Here is a 22,238-nt window from a genome sequence, read left to right as displayed (position 1 = left end):
GGGGTTGAGGATTCTGAACATTGTTGCCCCGATATGAGAAATTTGGATGATTCCTCCAACCCGGATTAAATGAATTGGAGTATGGGTCATTGGGTTGTCTCTGTTGAAAAGCATTCACTTGCTCCAATTGCGTAGTATCCTGTAAACTATAAGAGCACTCATGACCAAAGTGACCTTGGATGCCACATACTTCGCAGTAAGAAGTTGTCACTGGAGCTACACTAGACATAGCATTGATACTCATTGGGGGTGTACTAGACTGAGGAGCCTTCAAAGAATCGATCTTCACGTTCAAGGCTGCCACTTGTGAGGACAATAGAGCATAAGCATCGACATCAAATTTTCCCTTCTTAGATGTGGATCTGGTGGTGCTGTAATGGTTGGCAGCTAAGTTGGCAAGAAAATCATAACCTGCATCCACTTCTTTGTCAAGAAAAACACCCCCAGCAGCAGAATCAACCGTGTTCTTTGTTTCATCTTGCAAACCATGGTAGAAAATCTGAACCAAGAACCATTTTTCAATATTGTGATGCGGACACGACCGCTGCAAAGCCTTGAATCTATCCCAGGCTTCTCGAAGTGATTCACCAGGTTCTTGAGTGAATGTAGTTAGCTTATGCCTTATTTCAGCAGTCTTGGTGGGTGGAAAGAATTCTTCTAGAAAGGCCTGTGAAATAGCACTCCACTCTGTCTCCTTGACATCTTTCAACCATGTCTGAGCCTTATCACGAAGGCTAAAACCAAACAACATGACTTTCAATTGGTCTTGAGTGACCCCTTGATGCTTGATAGTACCACACAGTTGGTTGAACCTCTGCAAATGGTTGGTGGGTTCCTCAGATGGATGGCCACCAAATTGACTTTGTGAGACCATGGAGATTAGAGCGGGCTTGATCTCAAAGTTGACTGCATCAATAGTTGGCATTGTGAGCCCAGTCGGAACACTATTCGAGGAAGGAACCCCATATGATTTCAGGGATTTAGACATCGTGTGACTCGGTGGAGTCTGTGAGTCTTGGGACCCTGACTGCTTCTTCTTTTTCTGTTGCTTTTTTAGTTGACGAAGGGTCTTTCCAAGATCGGGATCGGGAGGAACCAAGGTACCCGTTCTGGCAGACCTGGGCCTAAACAACAACGAAAGAAAACGCAGTGAGATTTGCCTCAATTGGAACTGAGAGTTCCAATGAGACAATGGAAACAGTTCAAATAATCAAACTAAAACTAATAGAATATAGCCGTCTCCCCGGCAACGGCGCCAAAATTTGATAGGCTGTCGTACACCCGTCAAAAATAAAATCCTAACGAAACCTCCTAACAATGTAGTAGGGTAAGCAGGGTCGAATCCACAGAGAGATGGCTATTTAAATCTAGCTTCCAAGGTATGGCGAAACTAACAATGTCACGAAATTTAGGATTCAATGTTTAAACTAAAATAAATAGAAAAATAAACTAAAAGATCTAGGGCAACGGTTCACCATGTTCATAGTTCAGAATCAATCAAAACATCATCAACAACTCAAATATTCAAATTATCTAGAGCACAAGTTAATCCTACGGTCGGGTCTTAACACTCTCAATTCAACATATGCAGTACGATCGCTAACATAATCAGAATTGCTAGTTGTAGGTAAGCCTCTAAAATTCGATCTTTCGATTCTAAATCCTATTAGCATGATTTAATCAAACAATTGATCAGATTGCAAAGATTAACAATATAAACCTAATCAACTAGAAATATCAATGAATAATCAAACCATCAACAATAATAATAAGGATTCATAATATAAACATGGATTCCCAAACCCTAGAAAAGAAACTACTCAATCATGAAACGAACAATGAAAATCAAATCTAAGAATGAAAACATAATTAAAAGCAATAAATAAAATAAAAACGAAAATCAATAATACCTCAAAGAATTACATTAATGGAGTTTGTAGAAAAACTATGGTTCATGAAAAAGAAAAGAGAGAAAAAAAACGTGAGAGAGGAGTTCCAAGAGAATTAAAACCTAAAGGAAATAAAAGCATAAGGGATAAAAGCATTCCCTTGAAGTATTTATATGCTTCCTAAATTCTAAACAAAATAGGAAAAGATAACAATTACATAAGCTAAGATTTAATTGGACGATCACCAAGACGAAAGCATGAACCCGCGTGTGGAAGTAGTTGGGCGGAGAAACCAGCGGGCCCGCTGGTGGGTCGCTGGTTTTCGCGCCCAAGGGGAAGATTGGGCCATCGTTTTGGGCTTCGGGCGAATCGGATAGTCGAGCCATCTTGTTTATGTCATAACTCTTGTTCTACAATGCCTATAAGGACGTGTGACCTGTCGTTGGAAAGCTCTTGAAGTCTACTTTCTAGGCCAATAAAAATCGCCTCATTCCGACATGTATAACTTGAGATATCATCAAAAGAGTGAACGCTTGTCCGTTTTGATGCTTAGAAAAATAGCGTTTAGCTTCGTTATTGACTCAAAATTATCCCTAGAGATATGCAATGATCCTCGAGTCAACATTCAATCCGTTCATCATCCAAATCAACTCATAACACTCCGAAAGCATCCAAATGACCGTAAAATCACCTGAAACATTAAGAAAACACAAACGGGGCGTAATAGAGTACGACAACGATAACTTATGCAAATGTGATCCTAAATGCAACTAAAATGATATAAATGCCTAATAATGCAACCTAAATGCGCCTAAAATACCCTATACAAATATGACTCATCACCTTGCCCCCACATCTTTTAGTATGGTGAGAAGGTCTGTGTTGTACTCAAAATATTCTCGTTCTTGCGGTCGTTCTCTCTTGTGCCCAGGAAAGTTGGTATCGTGCTCTTTTGAGAGAGCCCATGTGCCATTTACCCGTGGAGGTTTTTGGTCCACCTTATCCTTCTTCCCGGAGGAGTCTGTTTTTTCTCCAATCCTCCCTTCCTTTGACGCGTTGCATATTTCCGTTGCATGGATAAATGCTTCAGCCTCGTCTAGGACCTCTTCCATAGTCCTTACACTCTTCTTAACTAGGTCAAACTTGAAGGACCCCTTCTTCAATCCTCTGATAAAATTATCAAAAGAGACACCATCAGGCAAGTCTGGGATCTGTCCCGCCTCCAGATTGAAACGCTTCACGTAGCTTCTTAGGGACTAGTCCTTCCCTTGCCGGATCCGTCCTAAATGCATGCTAGTTTTCCTTTCTTCCTTGTGTGCCATGAACCTTGTAGAGAACAAAGTCTGTAATTCGCTAAAAGAGGCAATTGATCCTGGGGGCAGCCGTTCAAACCATTTAGACGCTACTCCCTTGAGCGTGGCTGGGAAGTACTTGCACCAAGTGGCTTCATTGGTTCCCTGGACGTACATGTGGTGGCGGTATGCGACAAGATGCATGTCGGGATAGGTGGTCCCGTCATAAGCTTCAATGGTAGGGGTTTTTACTTTGAGTTCCTTCGGGGCGTTCATGATCTCGTCAGAAAAAGGAGTACTCATGTGCCTTAACGTCAGGTTGTTGAGTCCTTGCTGAATATGGTAAGTTGGTTCACGGCGGTTTGATAGCAAACGGGGGCGCATGCTTACCCTGTGGGGCGTCATCTGGGTCGGTCCACGTGTAGTGGGATAAAATGGCGGGTCTTCCATCACAGGGGTGGACCCGGTGTCTGATAGTTCAGATTCAGCCTCATAGTGTTCTTGACGCCTTGAAGCTGGTCGCAGAATGGCTGGGGGGCTTCCCCTAGATGACGGTCATATGACCGGGTCTCTTTGGGGTAAGAAGGTGGGTGGGTCACGGCCATCTCCCGAGTGCTCGGGCACAGGGCTAACTCCCCTGCTTGCTTGTGGGCGAGAACCTTCTCCATCTCTCCAAACGTTGGACCTGAGCGGCATTCTGCTTATCCGATCGACGCCTAGACTGAGGGGCCTCTGCGGAGCCGTCCTCTCGGCGCAGTAGATCAGCATGTTTTTCCGAATTTCATCTTGCAGTGTAGTGCTCATCTGTTGTCGAAAGGTCTGATTCATTTGCTGTTGGAATCCTGTTAAAATCTCGCGTAGGGAGCCCACCGATACCGGCAAATCTAGATTCTCATCTAACACGACGTCTCGGACGCTAGGGCGTAGATGGCCGCCTGGCGGAGACGCCTCGGTTATTGGTTCTTCTTCTACCACCACTTCAGCTTGCATTCGTCCTGGTATGTTCCCTGCATTTGCAATTCGATTGGTCTCTTCAATGTGACGTTTCTCTTCTTCTTCACCAGCATGCTCTCTGTCAGAGTGTAGTTCGGCCATGACACTGTACCTCCCCACAGACGGCGCCAAATGTTGTGGGATCTTTTACGGTGATGACGTGTCACGCGTTCCTCGGAGGTATCAAGTATGAGCTGGCACGAACTTCTGGCAACTTGCAAAACAAGAATATTCCCGTAGGAATATCCCCTCTGATGCTTAAGTAAGTATAAGCTGGAGAGAGAAGTTATTTGTAGAGAGAAGGCAGAGCAAAGATAGTTTTAGGTTGGTGGGAATGAAATGAATGCCCTTTTACCTAGGGATATGCACTATTTATAGTGCTAGGGTTTCTCGGGAACTGGTCCTGCATGATTGAGTGTTTACGCAAGATTGGGACATGTGTCCTGCATTGGTTCTAGAAGCTGGTAGAGGACCAATGTGGACCTCTTAATCGCTTGGGCCTGGGCCCTGTGAAGTTTGAGAAATGCCCGTAGGCAAGCTTTTGGGCTCTTTCTTCTGGGCTTTGATAGTGCAGTCAGGTGACATTCTTTTAGGCCACATCAACAATAAAAAAACTCGATCATCTTATTGCTAATTACAAAAATTAAAATCATATTATTGTCGCAAAAGCATCTCACTAAAATTCTAAACCCAAGAAAACTAAAATTCGATCATATTATTGCTAATTATTAAATTAAAATCAAAACCTAAATCAGAAAATAATTTAGAAAACCTAATATCTAAACTTGTAAATCATGGAAAATAACCAAAATTTCGGAACTTGAAGAGAGAAATTTGAATAAGCTCATACCAAGAAAACCCCCAAACCGAAACCCCAAGCAAGACTAGAAAAAAAGATCAAGAACAAAACATACCCAGAGATCGAAATTCAAAACGTGGGAGACAAATTAGTACCTCAAAGTCTTTAGATTTCGTTTGCAATGTGTCGTATAGCTTCAAATTGAGAGAGCAATTTGAGCTTGAGTGTAATCTAGATCAATGTCGGCAGAGAAAGCGAGAGAGTAATGGGGTTTAGGGTTGAGAGTAAACGTTGAGAGAGGGTGCGAGTGTGTGAGTGTGGTTTCGCCGGTGGCTTCGCCGGTCACCTGTGCAGGGAGATGTTTTGCAGGAGCTGTGAGAGACGTTGGATGCAGGGAAGAGAGACTGTCGTTTTTTTTTTTAATTCTTAGATTAAGGCTGCACTTTTTTTTTGGGAATTTTTCAGATTTTATTTTTTTTTTCATTTTTTTGTTCCTTAAAGGTTGCACTTGTTTGATAAGGGCAACCTTTGATGAGAAACCTATAAGGATTTTTCCTCTGGTGCACCATGGTTAAGACTTTTGTTGTTTGAGCTCATACCATGGTAGAAACTCAAACAAAAGAAGTCTCTACCATGGTAGAAGCTCATACTGTGGAAGTCTCCATGTTTAAAAAAAAATTATTTCAATTTTTATTAGTGATTTTAATTAGTGTTTTGTAATTTAATGTTAAATTCGGCAAAATGTAATAATTATTTATTTGATTAGTTATTAATTATTGATTATATGTTAATTAAAATGGGGTATAAATTAAGTGTAAAAGATGGAAGAAATATAAAAGGGTATTTGGGTCATTTAATAGGGCGGTAATATAGAGAGATGAGTAATATTAGGGCGAAGTTTAGTTTAGTAAGCCCCTTATTAAGTCGTGGTTTAGACTTTAGACCCTAGTCGGCGAAACTAGCTGTAGCGGGTAACGTTTATCGGTTGAGTAGCGGGTAGCTGTTGAAGCAGCGGGTAGCGGTCAATAGTAGCGGATAACCGTTAGCTGTCAAAGTAGCGAGTAACTAATATGAGTGTTTAGTAAAAGTAGATGTTGAGATTTTTTTTTTTTTTTTTTTGGTGTCAATAGATGTTGAGATTGTAAAATACAGTACAAGTTACATATTTTGTTTAAAACTTTATTATAATTTTATCAAATGCTACCCCCGCTACCTTCAAATGCTACTATTTTTAACGTTGACAAAAGTTATCCAACCGCTACCGCTACCTCTACCACATCGTTTTAAATAGGTCAAAACATTGTCCGCTACCTCAAACGCTACCGCCGAACACGCCATAGTTCACCTTATTTCATGATATTATTACTTATTGCAGATCAGATCAGGAAAAACTAAGTTTAGATTAGATCAGCAGGAGAAGATCAGATCAAAGCAAGAGAAGCACTAAATGGGGCCTAAAGGTGGATACAATTTTCTTGTAAGACCATCTTATAGGAACACTTATCAGTCAAACCAAGCTTGGCGTCATTTTTTAATGGAGTAATTCCTAACTTTTTTTTTTTAAAAAAGAATTGTTAAGTTTAATACTAACTAAATTAGTATAAAACATAACTAATTAAAAAATAGACACATTACAATACAAATTGTTACACTTATGAGTCGAATAGTTAAGCTTTTACATAAATTAGTTGAAGTATAATATAAAGAGTTGTACTTACGAGCCAAATGAAGAAATAGACAAATAGTTGCTTATGAGTTTTTTTGTTGGGAAACCCCCAAGCAAACAAAAACTACGGAGTATAACAAACTAGAAAATAAAAAAGAACGAAAAGATAACACAGAAATAAATACTAGAAAAAACAGAAAACAAAATCCACCAGAGCTAGCTTGTTCTTATGTAAATTACTTAAATGTACAACTTTAAATTGAAAGGGATAATACTAATTAATGAAACGATATTCCTTTAATTGAATAAAATAACTTGACAACCTTGATAATAAGTTCGATAAATCAACCTTGATAACATACATAATAACATACGATCCTAATATTAGATTCATAAATAAACTAACACAACCCTAAAGAATCGTAATTAACGACATTAACACATGGCGATCTCTTGATGAAAAGAGAGTCATCATTCTTGGATTGTTCAAACCCTTGCACCGGCCTATTTGCGCTGAAAGTTGAAGGAAACTCGCTAAAGCCCCTGGAGTTACACGAACGATACGTACAATCGGAGTGTAAAAACAAGACGATTAAAAGTACCAATCAAACATTCGCGGGCGCGGACGCGGGCCGAGCGGTAACTCACAACGGCACAAAGGGCAAATATGTTCTTTAAGTAACCATCGAATCACACAAGGCTCGTGAAAAACATGCTTACAAGGCAGCCTAGCCAATAACGTCTTTGGTATAACACCACCACCTCCACCTCCACCACCACCTCCACCACCTCCACCTCCACCTCCACCTCCACTACCACTACCACTACCACTACCACTACCACTACCACTACCACTACCACCTTCGTCGTCGCCGCCTCCTCCTCCACCCCCACCTCCATCTCCACTTCCACCTCCACTACCACTACCACTACCACTACCACTACCACCTTCATCGCCTCCACCGCTGCCACCGCCAGCGCCACCAAAAGTAATAGTATCATGACCGCCCTCGGCCTCCGAATCTTGATCCACCTCGATGTCTAGGGTTTTCAAATTTCCTAGACATATACCACAATTACTATCATCATCATCATTATCAACAACATTATTAACCCTTTCCAACCCTTTGATAATTGCTACATCCTCCTCAAAAACTCTATCCCAATCACCAACCAACGCCCTAAACTCCTCCTCATCACAAACTCGTTCATCAAGATCACAACCAACAACCTTATACTCATAAACCTTAAATTTCAAACTACTATCAGGAGATAAATACATCCACATCACTTGTTCCCGAATCTTGTCCCTTAAACAATTCAACTCCTGGTTCACCTCCGCGACAGACAGGTAGTTATAGCACAATACGTCGTCGTAACAGTGACGGCAAAACGGGTTGAAAAAGAGAGGATCCGATTGTATATTTCGGGTACTCACTAATCGTTTACCGTTTGTATGATAATAAAGTAAGTCTTGGTGTTCGACGAGTATTACTCGAACTTCGAGTATTTTCTTAGGTGAAGAAGAAAAACATGGTATAGTATGGTTACAAGGAATTACAATGTCGAGTTTTTCGAGCGTAATACTAGTATCTTTGTTCATATTGTATTTATTTAATTTCAATTTTTTTTCTTTTTTTTTTGGTAGTATTGAATTTTAGATTTTTATTATGGGATTTGTGAGGGAGGGTTTTGGTTTATATATAGAGAAAACATTTGGTTGTCGAATATCCGTGTGAGTTGGATAGAATTGAGTTTAACCCAAGTCGGATTCCTATTCCGATTCCAATTTTAGTATGACTAGGTATCGGTCGCGCATTATCTCGTGCGGGTGCCCGTCAAAATAAACGGTGAATTTTGTGTCTGGAGAAGGGAGCGTCATCAATGTATGTGTCTGATAGGTAAGTGAACTCGAACTTATATTACATTGTGTTTTGCGATTATATTAAAGTGAGAGTGGAATGAGTCTACAATACATGTTGTGTATTGATATGTACCGCTATGCACTACTTAAATTAATTAATTAATTAATTAATTACTTAATGATTAAACTTTTTAAATTTTAAATGTATAAATTGGTGAATTAATTATTTACCCCGTCTTTCCTAAAAAGGCAAAAAGAAGAATGAAAATTTTCAGTTAGTACAAATTGGTGTCGTTAGTACATGTTGTGCTTGAATAATGTGATTTTAAGTTACGACTCTCTTTTAAAAACATAGAGTTACTTTGATTAAAAAATGGTTACGATATCTAAGAAAATGATGTTTAATTTATTATAGTCACTATGTATGTAAAATGGGTACTAGAGTAAATCGTTGGCTTTAGGTCCACAATAATGTTATTGTGGCCCAAGTCAACGCAAGAATAACCCATGAATCATATGGTACGGGGAAAAGGGATTTTGCATTATACTTATACGTAGTACTTCGTAATCTATTAGAAGGATATATTTTACAATAGCTACACTAATTTGTAGCTATTGTAATCTTTTGATTCGAAACCAATCACTTTTACTATGAAATCTTCACCCTTTATTTTACTCCCCTCGTCCCAGAATACTCTCCCCAGTTTGATCGGCACATAGTTTGACAATTTAATTGACTTATTATTTAATTAGGTGGTAGCTAGTTGATAGTAGAGTATTTTTTTTAATATAGTTAGTGGGGAATGTGTGGGACTTTCTATTTTTTTAATGTTTGTTTAGATATATATTAGGGATACAAGTGAAGCCTTAGATAAGAGAGAGAAACAATTTAGAATTAGAAAAAATTATGCTTTATAGAAACGAGCACGTATTCCAAGACGACTTTATAAGGAAAGCGGGAAGAATATTCCGGGACGGAGGGAGTATTGACTTAATTAATTGCAACAACTTCAATGATCATAAAAAGGACCTGCTCGCAAAAAAAAATATTTTTGGTTGCCAACTATTGGTACATGAATTACGTAAGCAACTATCTAAATATTGTAGCTACAAGGTAAAATAAAAAAAAAATTATAGAGTAGAGCTACAAGTTGTTGTAGCTAACCAATGGGAAACTTTGTAACTTAAAAACATTGTAGCCAAAAATTTGATGTGGATTTTTTTTTTGCTAAGCAAGTCAGAATAATATTAATACTCCAACCAATTAGACCAACTCAAGGAGAAACAAACCAACTAAGTTGGACCATTTCAACCAAATACTAGCAACAATAAAAATAAAAAAAAAAAGCTTTGAGAGCCATAAACCACACACTATCTTGTCTACTTACAGTTTTAGGCATAACTACCGGTACTCTACTTCTTACGACCTGTTTCAATGTACACATTACATGATGAATTGTTGGAAATTATTTATCCCATAAGCTACAGTTCCTGCTCTTTCAAATCAAGTAGACCAGTGCAGCCACTCCTGCATACAAAACATTCTTTAAGTAAAACTAAACTTAAATTCTTATTTTAAGATGGTAAATTTGCTAAAATAACTTTTTATAACCAAGAATTTGTGAGAAACAACCTTTTAAAAAATGTGAAGAAAGATCTTAAACTAAAAAAAATTGCGAGACACAACTATTCCCTCTGTCCCGAAATACTTGAAACGGTTTGACCACACAGAGTTTAATGCATTGTAATTGACTTATTATTTAATTAGATGGTAGTTGGTGTGGGGTATTTTTTTAATATAGGTAGTGGGATGCGTGTCAAACTTTTAAAGGGGTAGGGGGGTGGGAGTGGGGGTAGTGGAACTTTAATGCTTTTTAGGGGTAGAGATGTAGGTGGGTCCCTGGGTAAGTGAGAAATTGATATAATATTAATAAAAGTTTCCATTTTTAGAAACGTTGCAAATAATCCGGACGGTCTTATAAGGAAAGTGTTTTGAGTATTCTGGGACGAAAGGAGTAAAACCTATTTTCAAGCGTTGCTCAAACATTCCAGACATTGACTCTTCAATTTGCCTAACCACACTCATTTTCCCTCTTAAAACCAATCTCATGGCCGTCTTAAATATTTTGGAGTCCCTGTTCTAATCTTGTTCAATTCTTAAAATTGGGTCCCCTAATATTAGAAAAAAGTGCAATAATCAAAATATCAAAATATTACTCCACTTTCCGAGCAACCAATTTTTTTCCTACAAATTTAAACGAAAAAGTTCACTGCCTACTCCTGGTAATTTTTAGTCGGTTGAAAAATACTTTCTGGATGAAAAATCACTGCCTGCTCCTAATCTTTAGCTTCAAAATAAAAGAATTAAAAACAATAATGAATTAATCAGAATTAACCAATCAAAATTAGAACAATAAAAATAATAATTTACAACAATAAAAATAATAATTTACAACAATAAAAATAAAATGCAAGCAATATGTGATAAATTGATAATGTGATGGTTAAAATTGCCGTGAGGCGAGAATTTTAATGGTTTAGGCCCAACAATTATCTTAAGATAAGGATCAAAGTATCAAACTCACTAGTATTTTGTTTTTTGGATCAACAAATGAAACCAGTGTATTCATATACCGATAATTAAATTAAATTGTTTGTTAAGCACGAAATTAAGGGGGAAAACAAAATTAAGGAAAAAACTAATTTACAACCATAAAAATTGTAATTAACAGGAAATTACAACTACAAAAAAACGAAATTAAGAACAAAAAAATTGTACTTTCTATTAGATTTTGTGAAACTTCTTGCATTGGAGTGTATTCCATTGATCAAATATATAAGAATCACAATATGAGTCCTAATCTAATATATATAAATAAAGGGGAGTTTTTTCAAGAACATTGAGAGCGTCCACGTAGGATTGTATAATTATAAAAATCAGAATAATTTTGTAAGCTAACTAAATTTTTCTTTTTAATAATTAGAGTTATTGAGATAATAAACTCCGATATGATGATATTGATCTATAAGATAAATATCAAAAATAAGTAAAAGAAAAGATAAGTACAAATATTGTAAGCTAATTAAATTTATCTTTTTAATAATTATGAGTTCTTAAGATAATAAACTCTGATGGATCACATAGTATATAAAATCACGAGGTGTATTGTGAATTCCTCCCATCAAAAAAACGTTTGATTTTTTTTAGGAAAACAATAAACGAGATAAATGTAAATTTTAAGGAAAGAAAATATAAATGTTATTAAGAGTGGGGCCGGGATGATATTTTCGTTAACACACATGATATTTTCGTTGGATGAGGGTTGATACTTTATCAACGAAAATATCAATATGTATCCGAATCACATTTCAATATTATTTATCATTATAAGAAAATAATAAACGATTTCTAGATAAGATGGTACTTCATATTAAATTCCACAATAAAGATTGAGTAATTCATACATGTCTGAACTATAATTAGTTTGTTATCTCATTCTTAATCTCTCTCTATAGATATATGTATTAAATCCTATATCCCCATCCTAATGCATATTCTATAATGAACTGAATGGCATTAGGATTTGAGTTTAGTGCTACAAGCTTACAATAATGGTTTTGCATTTGTTTTTCCACATTGAACGTACTTTTTTAAATTTTATTTTTTATTGGTTGTAATTTGTAAAATTGCAACAATATATTTATCATGTTCATGAATGAGCGTGCAGTAGATTTTACATCAAACAAAACAACACAACCTAAAGCACAAACAACTGTGGGAAACTTAAGTCAACCACACGAACTCTATGCCTAGCTCGCATTTGACCACATTAAAAATCATGGTACATGGTGCAGTCGTGCAGAGTTTCAAATTTTCAATACTTTTGACAAATGTGAGATCATATGTTTATTATAGTTGTTTAGCTTAGTTAGAATTAATATAATTAAGATCACGTAAAAAAAATAAGGATTGTTTTTATCTTTTTTATGATTAGCTCTATTGGTATTTGGATACAATCATACAAGTATGAGACCTAATCTTTATTACTCATCATCAAAAGAGTTTAACCTAACAACAAATATTAGATATATAACAAAAAGTTATGATACATTTATCTTATTTAACATAGAGTTTAATTTTCAAAACAAGATATTAACAAACCGTGCATCGCACGGGCATAAAACTAGTCTATACCTATATTTAAAAAAGAAAACCATAGACCATTAGATGACATGTATCACCCATCTTTCATAGATCATTAGATGACACGTGTCACCTCATCTTTCATCCATAATTTTTTTTTCAATTTTTTATTTTGTTATATGAAATATTTTACAGTTTCAACACCTCTTCTCTTCATCTTCCTCATCCAACATCAATTCACCATTTAGTTCATATATTCATTCAACTTTTTCCACTTCATCTCCCTCTTTAACACTCAATACTAATTCACAATCTAATTTATATATTTTTCAGTTTTAAATATAACTCACATATAAATCATATATTCCCACTAATTAAAATTACAAACCCACAATAAAACTAACACTTTAAAAGACGGTTTAATAACCACTAATATGCCCGTTCTTTGAACGGGCTAAAAAGCTAGTATGATTAGGAACACTAACATGACTAGAAGTGTAATATACATCAAATATCCTAAGAGATTTATATCTCTATTACACCCCCGCAGTCGTAGCGGGAGGAGGTCGTACGCTAAGACTGGATCTGAAATTCAAAAACAATTGTCGAGGAAGACCCTTAGTGAAAATGTCTGCAAACTGATACCGCGAAGGAACGTGCAATACCCGTACCTGACCCAATGCCACTTTCTCACGAAAAAAATAGATGTCCATATCCACATGTTTGGTGCGCTGATGTTGGACGGGATTGCTAGATAAATAAATAGCGCTGATCGACATTATCACAATAAACAATAGTGGCCTGACGTAGAGGACAATGTAACTCTAGAAGAAGGTTACGCAACCAACACGCCTCTGCAACAACGTTTGCAACGCCTCTATATTCTGCCTCTGCACTTGATCTAGAAAGAGTAGGCTGACGCTTAGAAGACCAAGAAATAAGATTGTCACCTAAGAAACAACAATATCCTGAAGTTGAACGGCGAGTGTCAGGACACCCTCCCCAATTTGCATCAGTATATGTAATCAAGCGCAAAGTAGATGTAGGATATAAGTGTAATCCGTGATCAACGGTACCCTGAATATAGCGAAGAATGCGCTTTAATGCTTTAAAATGAGGTTGTAACACCCTAATAATTCCTTGCTTTTATAAAATCATTTTCCAACTTAAAATAAAGGAATTACTAAAGTATTACCGCCACCGTGATAACGGTTAAGGCTAGTACCAGAATTACGCAGCGGAAATTAATGTTAACCAACTTTCAAACAACATAAATAATAATTATTGAGGCCTCCTACAAGATGGTACCACAACTGCCCAAAAACCAAAGTATTAAAATTCAATAAACCCAAAACATGATTAAAGTATAGCTTAAAATAGTTTTAAAGTACAAAAGAATGCAATTCTCTCAATCATCCCAAGCCACATGATTTCGATCGTACTTCGATCTACCAACTTGCTATATTATTCTACTCCCCAACAATTCAAGTGCATGAAGGAAATAATGCCCTTGGTCCAAGTATGCATTCTATGTTAAGTCTAATAAATGCGGTTCAGTATTAATTAACAAGTTAATAATTCAGTGAGATCAAGTGAGCTGAATGCCTAGCTAGAGGCCGCTTCAGTTCAAGTGGAATTAATGATATTAATCCACAGCTTACTCTTGACTGAACCCGTAGGGTCACACAAATAGTACGTAAACGGATCAAGTATTTAATGGCATTAAATACTCCATCTATGAATATTCGGAACCGACGGATCTTGGTTTCAGTGGGAGCTAAGATCGTCACAGGCAAGAAATGAATACTCCGGAAACGATGATATTGCCGGAAACGGAAATATGGATCGTATCGGAAATATGAATATTATCCAAGTCGTAGATGTTGCCGGAAACGGAAACATGGTACGTATCGGAAAATATTATTGGAAATGGAAATATTACCAGAATCGGAAATATTGCCGGAAACGGAAATATTGTCAGAATCGGAAATATTACCGGAATCGGAAAATAATTCCGGAAACGGAAATATTAAATATTTGTTCGAAACGGAAATTAATTCCGGAATCGGAAATATTAAATATTGTTCGTATCGGAAATAGATTCCGGAAATGGAAATTTAATCGGAAGCGTATCGTACGAATTAGCATCGGACGAGGCCTGCCGGACGAAGGCCCAGCACGAAGCCGGGCCATCGCCCAGCAAGCACGCACGCCACAAGCCCAGCGCGCACCAAGGCCACGGATGCGTGGGCCGCGCTGCATGGGCTGCTGCTCGCATGCGCATGGGCAGCCCTTGTGGCTGCCGTGTGTGTGTGTGAGTTTGTGCTCATGCGTGATTCCTAAAACTGCAAGAGTTAGTGTGTGATTAAATTCCTATTCCTAATTAGATAAATTAATTAAATAGAATTCATGTAGGATTCTAATTTCAATTAATTCGTATCCTACTAGGATTGCGATTCCTTTTCCATAACTCTATAAATAAAGGCCTAGGGGTCATTATTTACACACAAGTTTTTAAGTATTCAAAACTAAGATTTTTAAGCAGAAAAATCAGCCAATATTCTTGCCTACCCAACCGAAAATATTAGAACCTTAAGGGCGATTCTAGTTGGTCAATCTTAAGGCGGATCCGGACGTGCTGTGGACTATCTACGGAGGGACGACACTTGGAGTCCTAAAGACTTGTTCTTGTTCGGTTCGGGCGCAGCTAGGGAAGGCACGCAACAAAAAGTATGCATCTAAACTATGCTAAATGATTATGTGTAAATAATATGTTTCCTGGCTTTATGGTTTTTCCGCATGATTTATGAACTGTCATATGAATCATAACCTAACAGTGCAAATGATGGATCATCATAGGGTCATTATGGCAAAGGCCATGACCAAAAGAGACAAAGCACGTAGTCAGCAAAACCTGAGTACTTAAAAGGCTAGAGTGAAATAAAACTATAAACATGCATCACTCGCTAAAGTACTAATCAACATGCAAAAGCCATTTAATAATTAACAAACGAATCATGAATACAAGACTCGACTCTTGACTCACAATTTAATTAGAATACGCTTCGAACGGGCCAAAAGAATATTCCATAAAGGAAGGGTGTTGGGAGACAACCATACACCAAATAATAAATACGGAGTAATAAATATCGGACCATACCGAGTGTCGGGCTGATATTCCAGTAGGAACACACACAAGAGGGGGGGGTGAATTGTAATTCGAACTTTGATAGAGTTTCTTTCGAAACCAAGGAACAGTAAAGAAACTGAGAGCAAGAAAGATTAAAATAACAATTGTGAGAACTTCTTGACACTAATCAAGAAGAGAATTTCTTTTATTATAGTAATGCCTCGATTACAATAACTCTTCAACACAAGTTTCTCTCTAACTTGTGTTCCTCACAGTAATCTACTCAGATTACAACTCTATCTCTTTCACTCTCTCTCAGACTTAAACTCTAAGTCTTTACAGGATAACTCTATCCTCACTAATACAAAATACAATTCGTGTTTAGATAACTCTAGATATTAATAATGCTTTTGTGTAAATATAAGGGACTTAGGAACTTTGAATTAACTAGGACACAAACTGTAGAAAATCTTTGATTAATATGTTTTTAGGAAAGCAAAAACTCTTAGAATGTTTGTGTGATTTTACAGAAAATACATTTGCCCATTTATAGGTTTATCCCTAGGGTTAGTTCCCTTCAAAACCTCAATTGCTAACTGCCAGCACTTTGATCTTCACGTCCCTTGTCTTGAGGAACAAGGGGAAGACCACTTCCCACGATTTAGCTACAAAGCAGTTAGTGGTTTGACTCAATCAAACCCTAAAAGATTTTCCTCAAAACAGATTTTATTTATTTACAAAAACTAAGGAGAATTTTTAGGAAAATAAGTTTTGATAAAATAAAAACGTGAATCTATTTTTAAAAACTTATTTTTATTTAATTACTTGTTTTCCATAAAAATTTCTTCCAGTAAAATAAATGGCCTAATTAAATCACAAGTTCCTTGAGTACCCTATATACCTTTTGCATAATTAATATTTACATAAAATTCTAAGTACAATAGACTACCTAGACTTTTATGTCTTCCTTTTGTCTGGAACTTGCAACTCAGAAGCTTCAGACGTTCCAGCTCTGGAACAATGATGAGTTCCTCTCTGGCTATCATAGGAACTCGTGGCCATGAGTCTGTAATTGTTCTTGTGGGCATGTAAAACTCTTGATATGTAAATTTTTTTGCTCCTCTTGTGACTTCAAACTAGAACAGATACAACTTCAGCTCAGGAACGTACTCCAGTGGCTGTTTCAAGTGTAAATCAGGAACTTCAACATCTGATTCAAGTTCCTATCCTAATAGGAACTTGGGCACTTACCTGTCTAAAGTCATTAGCAACCACAATCAGGAAGTTTGCAATATGTGTGTGTGTCATCAACCAAAACCTAGGAACAACAATATTCCCCCTTTTTGGTGATGACAACACTTGCAAACTTTTTACAAATGAGAGTAAACATAAACAAGAACTGATGCAGACTACAGTGGAACAAAACAAAAAATAGAAAAACAAAAGAAAAAAATAAACTTACAGAGAGAGTACACAAGAAGTTGATTCAGGAACTGGATTGATTGTACCTTGGAAGTTTGCACCTTGACTTCCCCCTGTTGACATCAACAAAAAGCATAGCACGCAATATAGCCATTCCAAACACAGTGCCCCACGATCAACGTTTGGCAAGTTAAGCTAGCCTCAAAGTATTAAACCAACTTACACAATAAATTAGAAAGCAAGCAGTAATGATCAAAACTAGAAAACACAAATATATTTAACCAAGCAAGTCAAGATAAGATGGAACAAATACCCAAGTTTGAAATTATACAGACCAAAAAAAAATAAAAAGATTGTTCCATGGCAAAAGATAATTGAAACATGTGATAGGGTGATTAAGCTTGGGATGGGGAACCAGAACCAGCAGTTTCCTCGATCACTGTCTCCTCAAAAGTTTCCAGATTATTAATCTTGGTGAGAATGGTGGCACGAGTGGCATTGGCTTGATCTGAGTAGTGTTGAAGATTGGTTTGGAGAGTCTTGACACTGGCAACCAATGCACCTATGTGAGCCTGCATTGAACTGATCCTGTGGTCTGTTCCCTCCTGCAGTTCCACCAGACGGGCAACTGTTGCCTTCAGCTCCAATATCTGATCATCTTTTGCGTTCCAGGCACCCCCATGATCATGAACATGTTCCTGTGCAGATGGAACACGACGAGCTTTGGACTTCTTGGAGGATCTGGGTGTCCTGTTCCTTGGCACAGCAGTTTCAGGCAGTTCCTCTTGTTTAATTGGAACAACATCCTCCTCTATGGGCATCTCCTTGACCTCCCCTTCTTCATTTATTTCCATAAAGATAGGCCCTCTTTTCTTGTTTTCTTTCATTGTCACCCTCATGCTCTTTCTTTTCCCTTGGGATCCTACACTCTTCTTTTTCCCTTGAGGAACTCGAGATAAAGTCACCTCTAAGGGTTCGAGTTCCTCCTCCTCCTCCTCCTCCTCTTCTTCTTTAACTTCTGGACCCTCTTGGTCTTCTTCATCCTTTTTCTCAGTTTTTCCAGCCTTAATGACTTTGCCCTGAACTACCTTAAGGTTTAGCAGAGTGAGCATTTCAAGTTGTAGGATTTGGGTTGATTTTAGAGGGATGACATAATAGGGACTGAGGTCAACTGAGAAGCTTTTGAAGATTTCAGTGAGAAGTGAAGAGTAAGGGATTTTGAATTTTGGGATGCAGGTGGATAGATGTTTGATCATAATAGCTGGAAAATTTATGGGTATTTTTCTTTCTAGACAATACATAAGGCATGCATCAAACAAACTGGCTATGTTCCTTTTCTAGGTTCGAGGAACTACACCTCTCCACACAATATTGAATAGCAGTTTTTGAAGGGGTGAGAAACAGTTATGTGTTGTGGAGGTGGACACTTTAGAGTTTCCTCCAATTGAACCAACAATATCATCTTCATTGACACTATCAATGGTCACTGTAATCTGACCTTTCAACCACATATCAAAACCCCTATTGGGTGTACCAAACAGCTGTTCCAGATAGGAGGCATCAAATTCTATGCGAGTTGAGATTCCATCATGCCTATTAACATGAGGGTTGTGCCCTTGCACGACAAATCCTAATTCATTTCATATAAAATATCCTCAACTGAACCCTACATGTGCGGTGGCTTACGTGAGCGAACCCTTCACATGTGGTTAAATAAATAGTACAATGAGGTACGAATAATTGGCTCAAAAGTATGCTAGACATCCCGTGCAATAGCATAACAATAAATAATCCATCCCTTGTATGTGAAACAAACCATACATGCATAAATATTGAACAACATGATTGACAATGAAATCCACACTCACAATACTCCCAACATGCTTGTTCAATCAACAAATCAATAATTCCAACAATAATAATTCACATGATCGTTCACCAAATCAACTATGAATTCACCAAGTTCACGTAATACAATTCACATCCATAAACAATCATGTAATGTCCCTTGACAATTAATGTGGTCGCCCTAGACTTGTACGTACCTGGAATACCTAAGTACGGGGGTCACTTGTGCGAATCACGACTCAAAGCTAGAAATCAACTCCTATAATTAAAATAATGAAACTTAATTATTATCCATGTTTACTAAATTTCCAGCAACTTTGTTTAGTTTTAAAACACTTGAATTAATTAGAACTTAATCGTTCATTAATAAAATAATAGTCTCAATCAATCGTTTAAAACCCTAGCATGAAATTAATTTATTTTCATGTATAAAACCATTCAAAGTCGACGTTTTAAGTCTTTAAAATATTCTGAAAAATATAATTGATTATCATAATTAAATTCATCATCTAATTATATACGACAAGGTTAGACTCTCGTCGTAAAAAACTACTTACGACGACCTTAGTAATCTTGTCGTAAAAGTATCAATACTTTTCGCGACGGAGCCTATAGCGACGACTGACGACCATACGCATTTCTCGTCGTAAAAGACCTTTTACGACCAAAATGAGCCTTTTTGCGACCGGATTACTCGTCGTTGATGAGAGTTTTTCTTGTAGTAATCAATCACCCATAAGGCTTAGATTAAAACTTCAATCATAGTTTGTAATTAAAACCAATAGAAATTGAAGCTTTAATATATACTTCAAATCTGAAAATTATAATATTTCAATTCAAAACGTTCTTCAATAATTCAAACATACAAATCCTCAAAATTCGGTGTTCATAACCGATCCCAGCATTTTAATTAATCAAAACCAATAATAATAATAATATAATTTAAATACGGAATTGAAATAGAATAGGCAAGGAAGAAGAGAATTAATTATACCAATCCAGCCTATAGCACGGAACAACCACGAATTAATTGTGATTGGGCGAAAGAATTGAGTGAACGAACAAGAACACACACATACACACGCCTTGTGTGTGTGCGCGCGCGGCGAGAACGAAGAGCAGGGGCAGGGCAGAAGCTGTGCGCAAGCAAGAGGGACGAGGGTGCGGGCTAGCGCGAGCAAGAGGGACGAGGGACGAGGGACGAGAGGTGTGTGTCTGGGTGAGAGGCAGCACACACACAACAACAACACAACAACACAGCAGCAGCGCAGGGGCGTGATGGCGCTGCGCGAGGGAGCAAGAGAGTGCGAGGTGTGCGGGTGATTACGTGCACGAGGGCACGGGGCAGTGAGCATCAAGGGCGAGGTGCGTGGGTGCTCGAGGCACAAGGAACGAGCGCACAATTGCTGTGCGTGCTCGGCAAGGAGACGGGCCAAAGAGAGGAGAAGAGAAATTACTGCAGCAGGAATTTAGAACGCTTATTAATTTTAATCTAAAACTCGGAATTGATCGATTCTGGAGGCACAGTTCAAGAAATTTTCGAGATCTACAACTTTGATGAAGAAAACTTTTTCTGAAAACGAACGGAAATAGGAGAAAAACGGCCAAACATAAGTTCGACGAAAGAAAGAAGAATTTATGGTTAGAGTTTTACTTTTAGGTTTAATGAATAATAGTGAGCGATTTTGAGGGTGAGCACCTATATTTATAGGCTTAGGAAACTCAAAGATGGGCTAGGATTTAGGATTCCCTTTCGGGCTTCATTAAACATAGGATGGGCTTGTTTAATTTGTTTGGACTTGAACTTGGAGAATTGGGCTAGATTCATTTAAAATCGTTTTACTTTTGAAACCCAATTAAATTCCCAACATTAAATAATAAATTCGTTTGGTAATAATTAAACTAATAAATATTCTAATTAAATAAAATACATTTAAATAACATTTAAATGCGTTTTAAATTCTAAAAATCATAAAAATACTTTATAAATATAAAAAAATAATATTTATAAAATACAGAAAAATACGAGGTATTACAGAGGTTCTCGAGGATCACGCATAAAGAGGCACACTTCCTAAACCGCATAGGCAATATCAGGGCGAGTAAAAGTGAGATACTGAAGAGCACCTGCCAAAACTGCGGTACTGAGTAGGATCCTGCACATGAGGATCTGAATCTGCACTAAGCTTTGCATTAGTATCTACAGGAGTAGTTGCAGGCTTACAAGTCCCCATGCCTGCACGCTCTAGAATTTCCTGTGCATACTTCTACTAAGAAAGAAACATATAAGGAGTACGGGAGACAGAAATTCCTAAAAATAATTGAGGGGCCCCAAATTAGACATTGGGAATTATGTTCTCAAATGGGAGATCAATCTGTCACGCAAAGCATCAGATGATGTGCATAAAATAATATTGGTGATTATATGGCTAAATAAGAAGTGGTGATGATATGGCTAATGAGTAGAGGAGTTTGCCTTCCAAGAACTAGCTAATGCAACTGACAACTTCTCATTGGACAATAAGATTGGTGCTGGTAGTTTTGGTGTGGTATATAGGGGTAAATCAGTAGATGGTAGGGAAGTAGCAATCAAGAGAGGGGAAATTATTATTGAGTTAAATTCTTGTCTTTGGTTGTTTTCTTGCAACTTCAAGGTATGTACTAAACAAATTGTAATTTTCTCCTTGTATTGATACCATGGAATATACTGCAGCTCTACATTTTTTGGAATTATGGAAATGTGGATTAATTTGGTTAATTTTATGTAGTCTTGCAATCTGATCTGGTTCACCATGTATGTGGGGATGTAAAAACTAAAATGGTTAGGGAAACTTGTTTGCTAATAGATGTTCCATGCAATTGATTGAGTCAATGGATGAAGATGTTGTCTTGATGGTGCTATTTGATTTTGATTTAAGTTTTGTACGGGTATGCTACCAGCTGGCTGGTAGCATCGCCAAGCTGTTAAGGATAAAAGCAAATAATACTTAACGGCAATTATTATTCCCTACCAGCATCTCTTACAAGCCGGTAGGGAGGAGGCACGTGACCAAACCAAGAGGTCAACGGGTCGCTATCAATCGGGTAGGACCCATTTGTCCGTACGCCCGACCCGCGCCTATATATATGGGCTTCATTTATGACAAAAGGTACGAAAACACAATCATTTCCACTAAAACCAAAATACTTAT

The 22,238-nt window shown here is 37.4% G+C and overlaps 1 non-coding gene across 1 annotated transcript; it reads left to right on the top strand.

Moving 5' to 3' along the window:
- The first annotated feature begins 521 nt into the window (after nt 1-521).
- Nucleotides 522-627, top strand: LOC130468315 (small nucleolar RNA R71). Its single transcript, XR_008928709.1, has one exon. It is a non-coding gene; the product is annotated as a small nucleolar RNA R71 (small nucleolar RNA).
- Nucleotides 628-22,238: the final 21,611 nt, after the last annotated feature.

The sequence above is a fragment of the Spinacia oleracea genome, chromosome 2, assembly GCF_020520425.1.
Source record: "Spinacia oleracea cultivar Varoflay chromosome 2, BTI_SOV_V1, whole genome shotgun sequence".
In the NCBI taxonomy this organism is placed as follows: Eukaryota; Viridiplantae; Streptophyta; class Magnoliopsida; order Caryophyllales; family Amaranthaceae; genus Spinacia; species Spinacia oleracea.
Note: the sequence above shows the minus strand (reverse complement) of the source record. Positions and strands in the feature narration are given on the sequence as shown.